Source organism: Mustela putorius, unplaced genomic scaffold (assembly GCF_011764305.1).
Source record: "Mustela putorius furo isolate JIRA1106 unplaced genomic scaffold, ASM1176430v1.1 tig00003909_pilon_pilon_pilon, whole genome shotgun sequence".
Taxonomy (NCBI): domain Eukaryota; kingdom Metazoa; phylum Chordata; class Mammalia; order Carnivora; family Mustelidae; genus Mustela; species Mustela putorius.
The window spans coordinates 32974379-32992089 of record NW_025422057.1 but is presented as its reverse complement, the minus strand read 5'-3'; the positions used below and the strand labels follow the sequence as shown (position 1 = coordinate 32992089).

The 17711-nt window shown below is 41.6% G+C and overlaps 1 protein-coding gene across 5 annotated transcripts in view; it reads left to right on the top strand.

Moving 5' to 3' along the window:
• The first annotated feature begins 13327 nt into the window (after positions 1-13327).
• Positions 13328-17711, top strand: part of PLCE1 (phospholipase C epsilon 1) — a 325242-nt gene continuing 320858 nt past the window's right edge. For 4 of the 5 annotated variants that reach the window (XM_004749638.3, XM_004749637.3, XM_013054725.2 and 1 more), the window contains exon 1: positions 13329-13909. The gene's annotated coding sequence lies outside the window, so the exon portion shown is untranslated. Of the gene's footprint in view, positions 13910-17711 lie in introns of all 5 variants that reach the window. The other variant, XM_045068712.1, reaches the window with a different exon arrangement.

The window sequence follows — 17711 nt, the reverse complement described above, 5'->3', positions numbered from 1 at the left end:
CACATATTAAATCCATATGTATTTTATAATGCATGTGTGCATTTGGGTTATTTTCAAATCCATCTTTTCTACTATTTTGTTCAGTTTGGTCTTGTGATATTATGTATTTCTTTCTTTTTGTAGAATTGAGAAAATATATATAAAACATATAAATAAAAATATATAAAACATATAAATATATATAATATATAATATATAATATGTATTACATATTATATTATATTATATATAATAGTACATATTATATAATATGTATTATATATTATATATAAACATATAAATGTATAGAAAGTAATAAAAACTATATATCCACCTCTCAGAACAAATACAGTTATAGTAATATTTGTTCTGAGAGGTAGATACATAGTTGAAATATTTGTTTCAGATATTTTTAAAATAAACTTTAATTTTTAAAGCAATTTCAGGGTTATAGCAAAATTGAAAAGAATATAGAGAGTTCTCATATATCTCCTGCTCCCACACATGCACAGTTTCTCCCATTATCAAACTCCTGCCCCAGAGCAGTATATTAGTTACAACTGATGAATCTACATTGATACATCATTATTAACCAAAGTCTGTAGTTTAAATTAGGGTTCACTTTTGGTGTTGTATATTCTAAGGGTTTTGACAAATGAATAATGACGTGTAGAATAGTTTAGCTGCTCCAAGTATTCATCTCTCCCTCCCACCCAACCCCAGGCAAATACTGATCTTACTGTCTCTAAAGTTTTGCTTTTTCTAAATGTCATATAGTTGAAATTATACAATATGTAGCCTTTTCAGATTGAGTCCTTTCACTTAGTAAGATACATTTAAGATTCCTCAATGTCTTCTTATACCTTGTTATTTCATTTCTTTTTATCACTGAGTAATATTCCATTGTCTGGTTATACCACAGTTTATTTATTTATTCACATTCTGAAAGAGATCTTGGTTGCTTCCAAGGTCTGGCAACCATGAACAAAACTGCTATAAGCATCTGTATGCAGGTTTTTGTTTTTGTTTTTTTAAGATTTTATTTATTTGACAGAGAGAGAGAGAGAGATCACAAGTAGACAGAGAGGCAGGCAGAGAGAGAGAGAGAAGCAGGGGCTCCATCCCAGAACCCTGAGATCATGACCTGAGCCGAAGGCAGAAGCTTAACCCACTGAGCCACCCAGGCACCCCTGTGTGCACGTTTTTATATGGATGTAGGTTTTCAATATGCTAGACTGTATGTAAAGAGTATGTTCAGTTTTATAAGAAACTGCCAAATTATCTTTCAGAGTAACTGTGTACCATTTTGCATTCCCACGAGCAACGTAAGAGTTCCTGTTGCTCTCCATCCCTGTCATCATTTGCGTTATCAATGTTGGCGATTTCAGTCCATTCTAATAGGTATGTAGTTCTAACTCACTGTTTTTTTAATTTGTAATTCCCTAATGACATATGATGTTGAACATCTTTTCACATGTTAAACTGCCATTTGTCTATCTTCTCTGAGGTGTCCAAGTCTTTTGCACATTTTAAAAACTGGGTTGTTCATTTTCTTACTGTTGAATTATAAGAGTTGCTTGTATATTTGGGTAACAGTCTTTTATCAGATGTGTCTTTTGTAAGTGTTTTCTCCCAGCCTGTGACTTTCTTACTCTCTTTACTGTTTTTTCACACAACAGAGGTTTTTATTTTTAATGAAGTCCAGCTTCAGATATTTTTAAAGACCAAAAGTATTACAGATATAATTGAAGTGATATTTTCACCCTTCCCTTTCATCCCCTTACCTGTCTAGTGGCAAATTACTGTCATGAGCTTTGTGTGCACACATCTTGTTCATGCTTTTACATTTGTATTTCATGTGTACCCATAAGCCATATATAATATTACCTTGTTTGTTTTAAAAGTTTACAGAATGGTATCCCGCTTTACATGACATTCTGCAATTTTTGTTTTTCCCTCAAAACAATATATCTATTTTGTAGATATATCATGTTGATACTTATAAATCTAATGCATTCACTTAAATTATTGAATAGCATCTGTCACAAGTAAACAAAAACAAACATGTTAACACAGCACTCAACAGATGTACATTCAAACATTCGGGCTTGTTTCAATATTTTTCTTTTTCTTTCTTTCTTTCTTTCTTTCTCTTTTTTTTTTTTTGCAATTAACAACAAGTCTGCAAAGAAAATTCAGTCTGTTTCTTTATGTATAAATGCAGAAAATCCACTGCATATATACCTAGATGTGAAACTGGATTTGTAATACAAGGATATCTTCAACTTCACCAGATACTCCCTAACTGCTCTTCAAAGTGTTTGTAACAATTTATTGTCCCAGAAACTGTATATAAATTACCACACCCCATAATTCTAACGTTTGTTCTTGCCAGACTCTATTTATTGTTGCCAAAAGGCTCATGTAAAATCTATCTCACTTTAAAATATTTTAGTTTTCCCAAGACTATAAATGAAGTTTAGCATGCTTTCATATGCTTGTCCTGTTTATTTTTTTCCTATCAATTACTTGTTCATATCATTTGCCCATTTTCTATTTTTCCTACTGGTTTCAAGACAGTCTTTATGTTGCAATTTTCCTCTTCTAATCTTTGGATTTTGTTTTAACTTTGTTAACAATGTCTATGGTTATACAAGTTATGTAGTAAAAGCTGAATTTATAAATTTTCTCTTATTATTTAGCTTTTTAAAGAACTTCATCGAAAAACTCCTTTTCTGTGGCTCCTGGGTGACTCAGTGGGTTAAGCCTCTGCCTTTGGCTCAGGTCATGATTCCAGGATCCTGGGATCAAGCCCCGCATCAGGCTCCCTGCTCAGGGGAGAGCCTGCTTCCCCGTCTCTCTGCCTGCCTCTCTGCCTACTTGTGCTCTCTCTCTGTCAAATAAATAAATAAAATCTTTAAAAAAAATTCTTTTTCTACTCTGGGACTGCAGACTTTTATCCTATGTTCTTGTCTAAATGTTATAAAGTTCTTATATTTGGGAGGGTGTGTCTCCTTCCTTTATCCACTATCACAGAGTCACCCTGGCTCTCCTATGTCAGAGGCCAAAGAAAACAAAACAGTCCTTTAGGCACTGAGGAAAGTGATCACATCATCTAAAAAAAGAAATTAAGATTGGCCTCAGGCATCTCTTAAATATATGAAGAAAGGATGCCGAAAACCAAAGAAGGCTAAGCAGGTGTGGGAAGGTCCCTAAAGAAGATAGCCAAGGCTGCAAACATCCCACAAAGGAGGCAAGTTGCCAAAGAAAATGAAACACCCCAAAGGGAAATACTATAATTCCATGTTGGAAGAGCCTCAAGAAGTTTGAAAAGCACTTTATTGGAGAAGGTGAGAAAACAAGCACTCACATACATTGGCAGTGGAAATATAAATTGTTATGATCCCTATCATGGTCAATCCAGTTTTTAAATTTGAAACTTTTGAAACCTTTTGAAATATAGCTGCTTAACTTATAGCAATTTATCCTGTAGAGATACTAGTCCTGGGTGAATAAAATGATGTGCATACAAGGCTATTCATTGTAGCAGCCCTTTTTGTAATTGCAAAAGGGTAGAAACAACTTAGATGTCTGTCAAAGGAGGACTGGATATGGAAATAATGGGATGGCCACATACGGGGTTGCAAATGTTAATGAAGGAAACAGTACTCTACACTATCATAGGAAAATCTCTAAGTCACCCTGTTAGGTGAAAATATCAAAGTGGATAAAACATAGTGGTTATTCCTAGATTTTTTAAAAGAAGGTACAAACAAATATTTGAATCTGCATAGAACAGCCCTGGGAGGATACCTGAATGCTTGTGTGTGGGTCAGGGAGATGGAGAAACTTACTTTTTGCATCTTTTGAATTTTTGCCCATGTTCCTTAATCTACAGATATAAACGGATTCAAATTGATCTGCAAATTCAATCCCTATCAAAATCCCAGCTATCTTTTTTTGGAGAAATTGGCAAGTCAATCTTAAAATTCACATGAAAATGCAAGAAACCCAGAATATCTAAAACAACCTTGAAAAAAAAAAAAGTCAGAGGAATCACACTGTGATATCTATTAAGTAAATAAATTTGTTTTAAAAAACTAAGAAGAACTAGGGTGCCTGGGTGGTTTAGTTGATTAAGCATCCGACTCGGTCCTGACCTCATGGTCCTAGGATTGAGCCCTGCATCAGGCGCCACACTCAGTGTGGAATCTGCTTGGGATACTCTCTCCCCTTTCCCTCTGTTCCTCCATTTGCACACACGCTCTCTCTCTTTCAGATCATTCAATCTTAAAAACAAAAACAAAAACAAAACTAACAAGAACTTAACATGTTAAAAATTGGCTATTTGGGGGCACCTGAGTGGCTCAGGGGGTTAAAGCCTCTGCCTTCGGCTCAGGTAGTGATCCCAGGGTTCTGGGATCAAGCTCCGAATCAGGCTCTCTGCTCAGCAGGGAGCCTGCTTCCCTTCTTCTCTCTCTGCCTGTCTCTCTGCCTACCTGTGATCTCTCTCTGTCAAATAAATAAATAAAATCTTTAAAAATTTGGCTGTTTGATCTTGATGAAATCCCAGTAGTTCATTTTTTCCCTTGCTTCCCTTGCCTTTTGCGTTGTTCCTAGGAAGATGTTGCTGCGGCAGAGGTCGGAGAGGTTGCTGCCCGTGTTCTCCTCAAGGATTTTGATGGATTCCTTTCGTACATTGAGGTCCTTCATCCATTTTGAGTCTATTTTTGTGTGTGGTGTAAGGAAATGGTCCAATTTCATTTTTCTGCATGTGGCTGTCCAATTTTCCCAGCACCATTTATTGAAAAGGCTGTCTTTTTTCCATTGGACATTCTTTCCTGCTTTGTCGAAGATGAGTTGACCATAGATTTGAGGGTCTATTTCTGGGCTCTCTATTCTGTTCCATTGATCTATGTGTCTGTTTTTGTGCCAGTACCATGCTGTCTTGATGATGACAGCTTTGTAATAGAGCCTGAAGTCCGGAATTGTGATGCCACCAACGTTGGCTTTCTTTTTCAATATCCCTTTGGCTATTCGAGGTCTTTTCTGGTTCCATATAAATTTTAGCATTATTTGTTCCATTTCTTTGAAAAAGATGGATGGTACTTTGATAGGGATTGCATTAAATGTGTAGATTGCTTTAGGTAGCATAGACATTTTCACAATATTTATTCTTCCAATCCAGGAGCATGGAACATTTTTCCATTTCTTTGTGTCTTCCTCAATTTCTTTCATGAGTACTTTATAGTTTTCTGAGTATAGATTCTGTGTCTCTTTGGTTAGGTTTATTCCTAGGTATCTTATGGTTTTGGATGCAATTGTAAATGGGATTGACTCCTTAATATCTCTTTCTTCTGTCTTGCTGTTGGTGTAGAGAAATGCAACTGATTTCTGTGCATTGATTTTATATCCTGACACTTTACTGAATTCCTGTATAAGTTCTAGCAGTTTTGGAGTGGAGTCTTTTGGGTTTTCCACATATAGTATCATATCATCTGCGAAGAGTGATAATTTGACTTCTTCTTTGCCGATTTGGATGCCTTTAATTTCCTTTTGTTGTCTGATTGCTGAGGCTAGGACCTCTAGTATGATGTTGAATAGCAGTGGTGATAATGGACATCCCTGCCGTGTTCCTGACCTTAGCGGAAAAGCTTTCAGTTTTTCTCCATTGAGAATGATATTTGCGGTGGGTTTTTCATAGATGGCTTTGATGATATTGAGGTATGTGCCCTCTATCCCTACACTTTGAAGAGTTTTGATCAGGAAGGGATGTTGTACTTTGTCAAATGCTTTTTCAGCATCTATTGAGAGTATCATATGGTTCTTGTTCTTTCTTTTATTGATGTGTTGTATCACATTGACTGATTTGCGGATGTTGAACCAACCTTGCAGCCCTGGAATAAATCCCACTTGGTCGTGGTGAATAATCTTTTTAATGTACTGTTGAATCCTATTGGCTAGTATTTTGTTGAGTATTTTCGCATCTGTGTTCATCAAGGATATCGGTCTATAGCTCTCTTTTTTGGTGGGATCCTTGTCTGGTTTTGGGATCAAGGTGATGCTGGCCTCATAAAATGAGTTTGGAAGTTTTCCTTCCATTTCTATTTTTTGGAACAGTTTCAGGAGAATAGGAATTAGTTCTTCTTTAAATGTTTGGTAGAATTCCCCTGGGAAGCCGTCTGGCCCTGGGCTTTTGTTTGTTTGGAGATTTTTAATGACTGTGTCAATCTCCTTACTGGTTATGGGTCTGTTCAGGCTTTCTATTTCTTCCTGGTTCAGCTGTGGTAGTTTATATGTTTCTAGGAATGCATCCATTTCTTCCAGATTGTCAAATTTATTGCCGTAGAGTTGCTCATAGTATGTTCTTATAATAGTTTGTATTTCTTTGGTGTTAGTTGTGATCTCTCCTCTTTCTTTCATCAAGATCAAAAGCTTTTGCACAGCAAAGGAAACAGTTAACAAAATCAAAAGACAACTGACAGAATGGGAGAAGATATTTGCAAACGACATATCAGATAAAGGACTAGTGTCCAGAATCTATAAAGAACTTAGCAAACTCAACACCCAAAGAACAAATAATCCAATCAAGAAATGGGCAGAGGACATGAACAGACATTTCTGCAAAGAAGACATCCAGATGGCCAACAGACACATGAAAAAGTGCTCCGTATCACTCGGCATCAGGGAAATACAAATCAAAACCACAATGAGATATCACCTCACACCAGTCAGAATGGCTAAAATAAACAAGTCAGGAAATGACAGATGCTGGCGAGGATGCGGAGAAAGGGGAACCCTCCTACACTGTTGGTGGGAATGCAAGCTGGTGCAGCCACTCTGGAAAACAGCATGGAGGTTCCTCAAAATGTTGAAAATAGAACTGCCCTATGACCCAGCAATTGCACTATTGGGTATTTACCCTAAGATACAAATGTAGTGATCCAAAGGGGCACATGCACCCGAATGTTTATAGCAGCAATGTCCACAATAGCCAAACTATGGAAAGAACCTAGATGTCCATCAACAGATGAATGGATCAAGAAGATGTGGTATATATACACAATGGAATACTATGCAGCCATCAAAAGAAATGAAATCTTGCCATTTGCAACAACATGGATGGAACTAGAGCGTATCATGCTTAGCGAAATAAGTCAAGCAGAGAAAGACAACTATCATATGATCTCCCTGATATGAGGAAGTGGTGATGCAACATGGAGGCTTAAGTGGGTAGAAGAAGAATAAATGAAACAAGATGGGATTGGGAGGGAGACAAACCATAAGTGACTCTTAATCTCACAAAACAAACTGAGGGTTGCCGGGGGGAGGGGTTTTGGGAGAAGGGGGTGGGATTATGGACATTGGGGAGGGTATGTGATTTGGTGAGTGCTGTGAAGTGTGTAAACCTGGTGATTCACAGACCTGTACCCCTGGGGATAAAAATATATGTTTATAAAAAATAAAAAATTAAAAAAAAAAAAAAAAGAAATCATCATAGTTCAGGGCACCTGGATGGTTCAGTTGGTTAAGCATTTGCCTTCTGCTCAGGTCATGATCCCAAGATCCTGGGATCAAGCCCATGTCTGGCTTTCTGCTGAGGAGGAAGCCTGCTTCTCCTTCTCCCTCTGCCTGCTGCTCCCCCTGTTTGTACCCCCCCATTCTCTGTCAAATAAATAAATAATCAATCTTTTTAAAAAAAAATTTGGCTGTTTAATTTCTTTTTAAAATTAATGGCATAGAATTTTTCATAGTGTTGTCATATGATCTCTTACTCTCTTCTATAATTTTAGTTAAGTCCAACTTCTTCGGAGCCAGACTGCTTATGGTCTTTTTACAACTGGCCATGAAACTTCAGCAAATCACTTAACTTCTCTGTGCCTCAGTTTCCTATTATGTAAATAGGAATTATAATACCGTTTGTTTCATGGGCTTATTTTGAGGAATAAATGAGTCATGTCAAATACTTCATCTGAAACTACATCACCTTTCAATAAATATAAACATTACAACTATTCTCACACTATATATTTATGTGTTTTTTTCCTTTATCTTAATTATTCTCGCTAAAAGCTTACCTAGCTTATCAGAGTTTCTAAAAATCCAACTTCTTCTGGTTTTCTATTTAAATAATGTATTATTTCTCTTTTAGGCTTTAGTCTGTTGTTTTCTGACTAGTTTCTCGTGTTGAATGCTTGCACAATTTAATATACACCTTTCTTCTTTTTTACTAAATACTTTTAAAAAGATTTACTTTAGAAAGTGCACACACAAGTGGGGAGAGGGGCAGAGGGAAAGAGAAAGAGAACCCTCAAGTAGACTCCCTGTTGAGTGTGGAGCCTAACATGGGGCTTGATCCCATGACCCTGAGATAATGACCCTAGCTGAAATCAAGAGTCAGATGTTCAGCTGACTGAGCCACCCAAGCACCCTTGAAAAAATGCGTTTGAAAGTTATAAATTCCCCTTCAGTATTGCTTTAGGTATAACCAAAAAGGTTGGGTATATAGTTTCTTATTTTTCAAAAATTGTCACTCAGTTCTAAATATTTAGAATTTCTCTTGTGATTTTTTCTTTAGTGTATGAATTATTTAGAAGTATGTTTTTTTCTTCTCTAAACTGTTCAAGTCAGATTTCTTGGTTGCAAACAATAAAAACCAATTCTTGATAACTTCCGTGTAAGAGGAACATATTATACCAGAATCGCTGAGAAACCTGGAGAATCAAGCTCAGAAAATGGCAGGAACCAAGAAAGGAAAGACACAGCCATGCTCATATGACAGAAACAGTCAGCTAAGGACCAACTGCTGGTGTTTCTCCACAGGACACTCCCTGCTACCACATGACCTCTGCCTGTGGACAATCACTACTGATGCTGAAATGTCACCTTTGCTCCCCTCCTAATAGCTTTCTTTTACAACATTCTTTTAGCTAATCATGTATTTTTTTTTTTAACAATCTGTTGAAATTTTCAGTCAAGTTTTTAAAACTTCTCAATATGGAAAATTTTAAACAAAAGTAAAAGAAGGGAGACTATTATAATGAAATCCAATGTGATGATCACCTTAGATATCAACATTTTCTGGCAAGTTTAAAAAAAAATTCTAGAGAGATAATGTTAAATATTAACTTGGTAGAAATTGAACTTTTCAAATCTTTATGTCTTCCCATGAATGAATAGTATATTTCTCTTTATTTATTCAAATCTAACTTCTCCAAAATGTTTAGACACAGGCATATATGTGTATGTATATTATCGTGATTATCCCTAATTTCCATACTTTAATGTTTTTATTGCTTTTATGAATGAGATCACCCCAATATATCTCTAAGTAGATATTAATGTTATATAGAAAAGCTGTTGATTTTTGAGTATTTGACTTATATCCAGTGACTCTAGTGAGTTCTCATTAATTCCAAGTATTTTGTAGTTTTTGTCTTGTATTTATCTAGAAAAATAATCACATTTTTTTTTGTAGGTAGTCATAATTTTGCCTCTTCTTTTTCAGGAGATATATATTTTTTTTCCCATGTATGCATGTGGCTAAACCTCTGAAGAAAAATGTACTATCACAATGATTGAGCTCACTTTACACTTTATGACTACAATTGAGCATTTAATGCCTGGCATTATATTTCATTATTACATTTGCTCTCCCACTTTCCTAAATGAGTATTTCATACCTTCTCTCTCAAACTTTTTGCACCTCCTACCATAGTTTTACTCTCACCTGAGGACATTGTTTGCCATTTCATTGAGAATATATAAGCAAGCAGTAGAAAACTTTCATAAACTTCTAAAAACTCTACCTCCCAACATCCACACCTACTTTCCAATTGCAATTTATATAGCTAAAGCTACATAGCAAATTATTCCAACAATTGTGGCTTAAAAGGCCAAAAAACATTTATTTTGCTCACAAACCTACAATTTGCGCAGTAATTGGCAAGGACAGCTTTTGTCTGCTCTACGAGAGCTAGGATAGCTTGCTTGAAGACTAGGCCCCCAAATCCCCCTGAAGGCACACTCACTCACATGCCTGGGATTAATGCTGATTGTCAGCTAGGACCCTAGCTGGGACCATCAGCTGGAACCCCTCCTTCTATGTTCTAAGTACTTCACATAGATTAATTTGTTTCAATCCTCACAACAGCCTTGAGGAGTAGGTATAGTTTACAGAAGAGGAAAATGAGGCACAGACGGGTAGTAACTTGCCTGAGGGCTCACACCAAGGGGGTAGACTGGGGATTTCAACTCAAGTGGTCCCACACCAGAGTCTGTGCCCCTAATACTGGTTATGCTGAGACACAACATTTAGAAATGTCTCTCCCTGCTTGGCCCACTGTTCATACCAGATCACCTCCACCATCAATCCTAAGAACCTCAGAAAAGTAGAGCTACCTACTACTTTAACAAATGGCTTGTTTTCCACCAACCTCAAACTGCCTTAATACATCACCCACCCATACGAGATAACTCTCAAAAGCTTGTTTTTGGCTCTCTCCCCATTATCTGAACTCGCGAGCCTATTTGCAGACAGCTGGTAAACCCAGTACAATCTGATGCCGTGACTTCAAAGGGGAGAAGATGGTGATTCTTTTTTTTTTTTTTTTTTTTTTTTAAAGATTTTATCCATTCATTTGACAGATTGAGATCACAAGTAGGCAGAGGGGCAGGCAGAGAGAGAGAGAGAGAGAGAGAGGAGGAAGCAGGCTCCCCGCTGAGCAGAGAGCCCGATGCAGGGCTCGATCCCAGGACCCTGGGATCATGACCTGAGCCGAAGGCAGAGGCTTAACCCACTGAGCCACCCAGGTGCCCCGAAGATGGTGATTCTTAAACTAAGGGCTGGTTTATTCTTTCCACTCTTGGTTTTCAAAGCTACCAAGATGTGTGTTGGCAAGTAACTCTGCCTGGCCATTAGCCACTCTTAAGCAAAGATCAATTCATTTGTCAGTGATGCCTGTACAGACCTCAAAGCTTGTTCATAAATGAGTTAACTGATGGCTATCTTATTGAGTGTGGCAAAGGGCCACACTCATTGGCAGCAACAGCCATGAAATCAAAGACTGCTTCCCCCAACCTGAAAAAGTATAGGATGGGAAAGGAAAAAAATAAGGGGATGATTCCATTTCTACCAATGGCTTTACAACTTAAATTCCCTAGTCCCAATATTTATAACTTCTTTATATCAATTTTCATCGAACGGAGACCATTATGTAACAAGTTCAAAAAAGATATGTGCTTTCTTCTGAAATTTCAAACACAGATGCTCTATATTTAAAGAAAGTTTCCACAGCATTATTTCTTGGAGCTTTTTTTTGTTGTTGCTTTTGACTATGCAGAATCATCTCATACACAAAGATGCATAACTTAATTTATTGAAGCTGACTTTTTCATGGAAATTATCCAGTGCTCCCCCAATCCCCCCACTTTATCTGACAGCCTTTCTTCCTCCAGATAATGGCTGGCAGCAATACACAGCATGGAGGTTATATGCTGCACTTTTGAAAAAGTCTTGAATGGAGCCATTGTTCCCCTGAGATGGTCTGCATGTTTCACTGAACAGAGAGCAGGGTGTAAAAAAGGCACCTTGTGTGCAACTGTTGGCGAGGTTGGGAAGTGAATTAAAATCTCCAGAAAGTCTGGGCAGTGCTGTTCAGAGGAGCAATGAACCCTCTGGAAGCACTGTTAGCTCAGACATTCCAATGCGGTGAGGCAGCCTCAGGGACAGGGCTCCCTCCAGTCTCATTTAGAGAGGGAGCGAGGGGGCGAGCAAAGGACATTGATTTGGACCAGCTCTCTTTGCAAAGATTTGGGGAACGTGCTCTTTTCCAGGCATGAGGTGATGTTGATTATCACACTCAGGTAACTTCCCCCATCCAATAGACTTTGATTTGTCTTGGTTACTAACAGTGCAATGACTCATTTGGAGGATTCAATATTAACTGCTTGTGTGTCCACCAGTTTGTAGCAATCTAATTCCCATGTGCCTAATCTAAACAACAACAACAACAACAAAACTCAAGTGTTTGGGGTCTCCAGGTGACAGTGATGTCTGACATTACTAGATTCATTAAATGATTTCTAAAACCATAATGGAAAACAGCATATTAAATAAACAGTGTACCTTGTTTACTGTCAGCGATGGTTCCTTTTTCCTGGCTCCTCCATTCACCTGTTCATCATGGACTCAAGGATTGCAGTAAATGACCACTCCCTATTGCTCTAGTGCTGAGATCTCAAGCTCTTAATGAACAGAGAATTTCCTCAGCATCCTCTGCAGCGTCCTTTCCAAAACCAGCTCTCAAGGGAGGCAGTAATGTTGATTTTCATTAAAATCCTAGTAGTAAAAAAAAAAAAAAATAGCAAAACAGTTCAGGACCAGGCTGGCAGATTTTTCTTATAGGCAGAAATTCTTTGGTATCCTCCTGTGCATTCTTGCTTCAACCTCTCCTGTGCCCTGGAGGCTCAAAGAAGGGGAGGTCACTTTTAAAAGTGACCTGAAAGAAAGGGTCAAACTTGAGCAGGAGGAAAGTGTGTGGGCAGAGATGGTGATGTTCCAGGTAGAGGCTCAGCCTAAACAGGTACAGAGGTGGAGTGGGAGAGACATTATGCTGGGTGGTCCATATTAACCAGATGAGGCAGGATGGGGAGTTAGTTGGGAAGGCAGTAGGGAGCCTATGAAGGTTTCTGCCCAGATTTAAGCTGTAGAAGGAAAATAATATGGCTGTGGTGTGAGGGATGATTGGGTCCAAGAAGAGAACAGATGAGAGGGGTTATGGGCCACAGGGATTGGTCTGATTGAATGTGCCTGTGGAAAGACCGTTTGTCAAAATAGGTAAAGACGAACAGGTTTAGGGGAAAGGGGAAGGAATGATAACTTGGCTTTTCTCCGGGTCCCTGGCTCTCCTGACTGTCAGCGGGGTATACAAACCACCCAGCGCCCCTAGGGAAGGTTCTGTGCAGACCCTTTCGTTTCTGGAGGTGGTCAAACATCCCCAAGTTTGCTTCATCAGTGAGAGAGCACTGGATTGGGAGTCCACAGACCTGAATGGCCACTATGAGCAGCAAAAGGAATAGTTCCAGAGTTTGGCACAGCGCCAGGCACTGCATGGCGCTCAGTAAAATTTGTTACATTAATGACTGACCGAATGGGTTCAAGACTTGGTGCTGCCATTCACCAGAGTAACCTTGGTCAAGTGACCGATCCTCCACGAGCCTCAGTTTCCACAGCTGTCAAGCAGGGCCGGTCGGTCCCCGGGGAGAAGGTGTGGGCAAAAGTTCCCGCCGCCTGAGGTGCCCAGAGTTCCCGCCTCCCCGGAGACGAGTGGCCCGGCGGCGCTGTCGCCTGCTCCCGCCTGGGCCCGGAGCGCGGCCGCCCAGCGGAGCCCGAGGCCGAGCGGGGGTCGCGCGGCTGGCCGCCCGGGCGGGGGTGGCGGCCAGGTCCGCCCCTCGCCCCCGCCTGCTCCGCGCGGCCTGAGTCGGGGGCGGGCCCGCCTCAGGCCGCTCCCCCGGCCGCCCGGGGGCCCGCGGCGGCGCTCGCGGCCTCTCACCCGGGGCGGGCGAGTTCTGGGAAAGGCCGGCCCAGGGCGGGGGCCCCGCTGCCGCCCGCGCCGCCGTCCGGTCCCGGCAGCTCGCAGAGTCCAGGGGCGCTGAGCAAGGGAGCGGCGCCCGCGGGGGCGCACTCGCTAGCGCGGCGGGCGGGGGTGGGGGACCCCGGCGGGCGCTGGTCGGGGGGGCCCCGGCGGGCGAGCGGGCGGCGCGCCCCGGGCTCTGCCTCCCGGGCACTTGCCTGGCTGCGGCGCGCTGCTGGCACCCGCTCTTCCGCTGACACACGGTAGCGGGGACACCCGACGCCGCTAGCGACAGGCGCGTCCCCAGAGGGACGCTGCACTTGGGGACTCCGGCGCTACTGGCCCGAAGAGGAGAGGTGAGGAGACGACTGTGTGGCTGGGTTCCTGAGGTGGGCGCAGGGCAGAGGTGGGCGCTTTCTGTGAGCCTCTCGCGGATCCGCGAGGGCGGCCGCCTCCGTCCGTACCTGGCGCGGGGCCCCGCCCCCACCCGGGGGAAACCGAGGCCGCGCTGGGAGGGCGCGCAGGCCGGCCGCCGCTCTGGCTCCGGGGCTCCGCGAGCGCGTGCCTCGCTCCCGCACGCGTTTGCCTCAGTCTCCGCGGCGTTTTCCGTGTACTTGTGGAAGCGGCCGGTCAGAGAGGGAAAACAGAAGCTCTTTTTGAGGCGGCACCTAGCAACTGTATTTCAAGGAGGGTGCCCGCGAGAGTGTTCCTGGAGAGGTCCATCTCCATCAAGTCCTAGAAAATACCATCTTGGACCAGGGCTCACTTTAGTGACCAGAAGACTGGCCGCGTCCTTTTAAATGTTCTCTGGCGTTATGATAACGAATAGCGAGAGCCAGAAGTCCTCTGTTGTGGCTAATATTAAATGCACAGTGCAAAATGTATGGGGTTCTCCCCCCGCCCCCCGGCCCGCCACCCACTTCTGTGCCTGGTATTTAAGCCATGAGACCTCAACCGACTCAACTAGTTGTTCGTGTGTGAAAGAGTCTACATTTAAAGATTTACCAGTGTCACTTTCAATGCTAAGTTCCCGGAAGAGATGTTATGGGGGAGTCACTTCATTAAAAAGTTTTATTCGCACACTGTTCATGATTGTCGTTGCATTTTGCAGAATTTGCCCGAGGGTCCTTTAGATCCCTGCGAGATTAGGTCCTTTTCCTTGTGTTTCTTGTCGGAACCGAGCTGGGATGGGGTGGGGCCACTACCGCAGAATGGGCACAGCGGCCAAGAATGCTGGACCCACCGGGGAGAATTTTTGAGAGCCTGCCTTGGGAGGTGGAGGCAGGTGACCCAGTGGACGCTGGTACATTTGTCACTGCGGGACATGGGGAGTTGAACTATCTCTGGATGCTGTTTGCAGCCATGTCTGCACAGATAATTTCTAAAGAACGCCTGAGGATGCTGTCATCTAGAACATCCTTTCCCCTTTCCTCTTCCCAAATGCCCTTCCTGCCCATTTCACCACTTTAAATCCTAACCATCCTTCAAGCTGAATTTTGTTGGGTCTCTGAAGCCCTCCCTGATAAGCCCAGCCCCAAAGAATCAACCTTCTCCTGCTGCGATTCCTGCAGCATTTTACCTTCCCGATCTTTCTCCATTCTCCTTCTTTGAGAGTTATTTCTGTGCACGACTCATTTTCCCTACTGAAGTCATTAACTGTGGCTGTCTTAGCCCAGTGCTTGCAGCTATGAGGCCCTCTGAAATAATTGTGGGATGAGACTTTGGTTCTTCAACAGAAATTTTTACTTTGGAGGAGATAATAGAATTGAAAGTATTTATTGAAAAAACATAATATTTACCATTCACGTTGTCCTCCATTTACAGGCCCATAGAGGAAATTTTCTTTATACGCAGAAGCCATGCATAATAATTATCTTTGGTCCATGCTTTGGGACCAAGTGAGAGGTGAGAGTGAGCTGAGGGACGTTCTTCCAGTCCTTCTAGTAACATAAGCTCCTTGGATGTGTTCCAAGGTTGACCTGTGTCATTAAAAATTCCGTGCTCAAGTGCGTTGTGGTGAAGCTAGATTCCAGTGAAGGTACTTTCCCCCCCACCCTCTATTTGCAATTGTTGTTAGTCACAGTCCCTTCTGGGCTTTTGTTGTATACTTTAAAAAATAAATTTGATGTGCAACTTGCTACTTATACATTTCCAAATCAATGAACAATAATTGTTGTTTTTTAAAGCAAAGGGCAGGGAATGTTTCCCATGCTTGGACAAGAGGAGATATTTGCACAGAGCAAGGCAGCTTTGCACGTGTGTGTGTGTGTGTGTGTGTGTGTGCATGCACGCGCGTGTATTGGCTGTCCCTGCCTTCCACACACCTGGCTGGGCAAGAGCCTATGAAGGACAACAGCTGCTTCATTCCAGACTCTGTCTGTATGCTTGTGCCTACCTCTGCTGGTATTTAAGCAGAGGGGGGTTCCCGGGGAACATAATGGAGGGGGAGGTTCCCAGGGAATACAATGATTTAGAGCTTCTGGATGTAGAAGGAAACGTAGGGGAAAATCTAGAAAAAGTAGTAGCAGCTCTTTTAATCAAGTTGCTTTCCTGCTGGCATTTGGTCGAGATCTTGGCATTGAGCAAGTGGGAATTTGGTTGGGGAGAGGAAAGGCAGGTGATGGGGAGCATGGTACTCTGAGAGAAGGGTTGGGAGGTATTGGTGGGGCTTAGGGAAACATGTGGCCCAGATACGTGGGGTTCCCACAAAGGAAGTTAGAGAATTAGGGAATAGAGAAAAGATGATATCAAAGATGTACTTTGCCCTGAGTTAAAACTACAGGGCCTAGAAAGGAAGAAAAAACTCTTTTCAGCATGATGCAGACTTCTCTGCTCTCAGGGTGCAGAATTCAGGTTTATTTTTATTAAAGCCGTAATTCATCTGTGTTATGGTTTAAACAGGTTTTCATGGGCCAGATCAGAACCTAGCCCTCTATAGCTGTGTTCTCAGTATGGTAGCCACAAACTGTGTATGGTTATTGGGTTTGAATTTTAATTAGTTAGAATTAAATAAAATTACTGAGCCACACTTCAAGTGCTCAATGGTTACATGTGACTGGTTGCAACCCTACAAGACAATGAAGATGCAGAACACTTCCATCATTCCAGAAATCCTGTTCTGGAATATTGTTCTAAAGGGTTCATGTCTGTTAATTGCCAAGATACCTAATTCAGTCATAAATTAAAATGTTGCTGTTTATAATTCTCTAGCAAATCTATTTAGATACAAATAATAGCATCAGTTATTGTTGGTTGTGCTTACTGCAAGCCAGGCAGTGTTCTAAGTACTCTACATCTATTAACTTATTTCATTCTAACATGAGGCAGCAAGTGTCAGAGACCTGTTATCCCTTACCTGTAATTCCAAAATCAAAGCAAGCTCTGAAAACTGGTTTTCATAAATTTTGCTACAAAATTTGGTCTGAGTTGACATGAGATTATTAGTCTTTACTTTTCTCACCTGGTGAGTACTATTCATATGTTTTTATTTCAGAGAGAATGGACATGTTTGCTGTGGATCCTACTAATGGTGTTATGTAATATATGGCCCATGGCACTGTCTCAATTATAAAAGCCAAAAAATTCTTCTGTTTTGGATAAAGGAGTATGGGCCTTCATCATCATGTCCATTTTGAAGATGGGAAAACTGAGGAACTAAAGGTTAAGCAATTTACGTGGAGTCATAGCAGGAAAGTGCCAGAGCCAGGAGTCAGTCAGAAAAGGCTGGCCTCAGAGTCTGTTCCCTGGACCAGTGCGCTATCCTGCATCAGCCTCTGGTCTCATCATACAGAACAAATGAATGGCCACTTTTTTTGGCTTGGTGAAGCCAGTTAGCTTTAATTCAGCCCATTAGAAAGTTTCAGGTAGACCTCTGGCTGAATTGTTTAGCAGTTGGGGGTGAAATTCTATGGATGGTTACACCACCATAGTGGGCATGCTTAGCTGTCATTCAGCTCCCCCATTTCCACCCTGTGCAACTCACAGTTTATTTCGAGCCATTCGGTATGTAAGAACCTATAGAAAAAGAGGCCATTCATTGTGGCACTGATAAAGCTACTGGGCCCCTGGTGAAATCAGTGGCACATGGGGGTTTATATACTCATAACAGTTATGAAGTAGAAGGCAGGGGATGGTTTGGTCTTGGTGTATACTGACTGG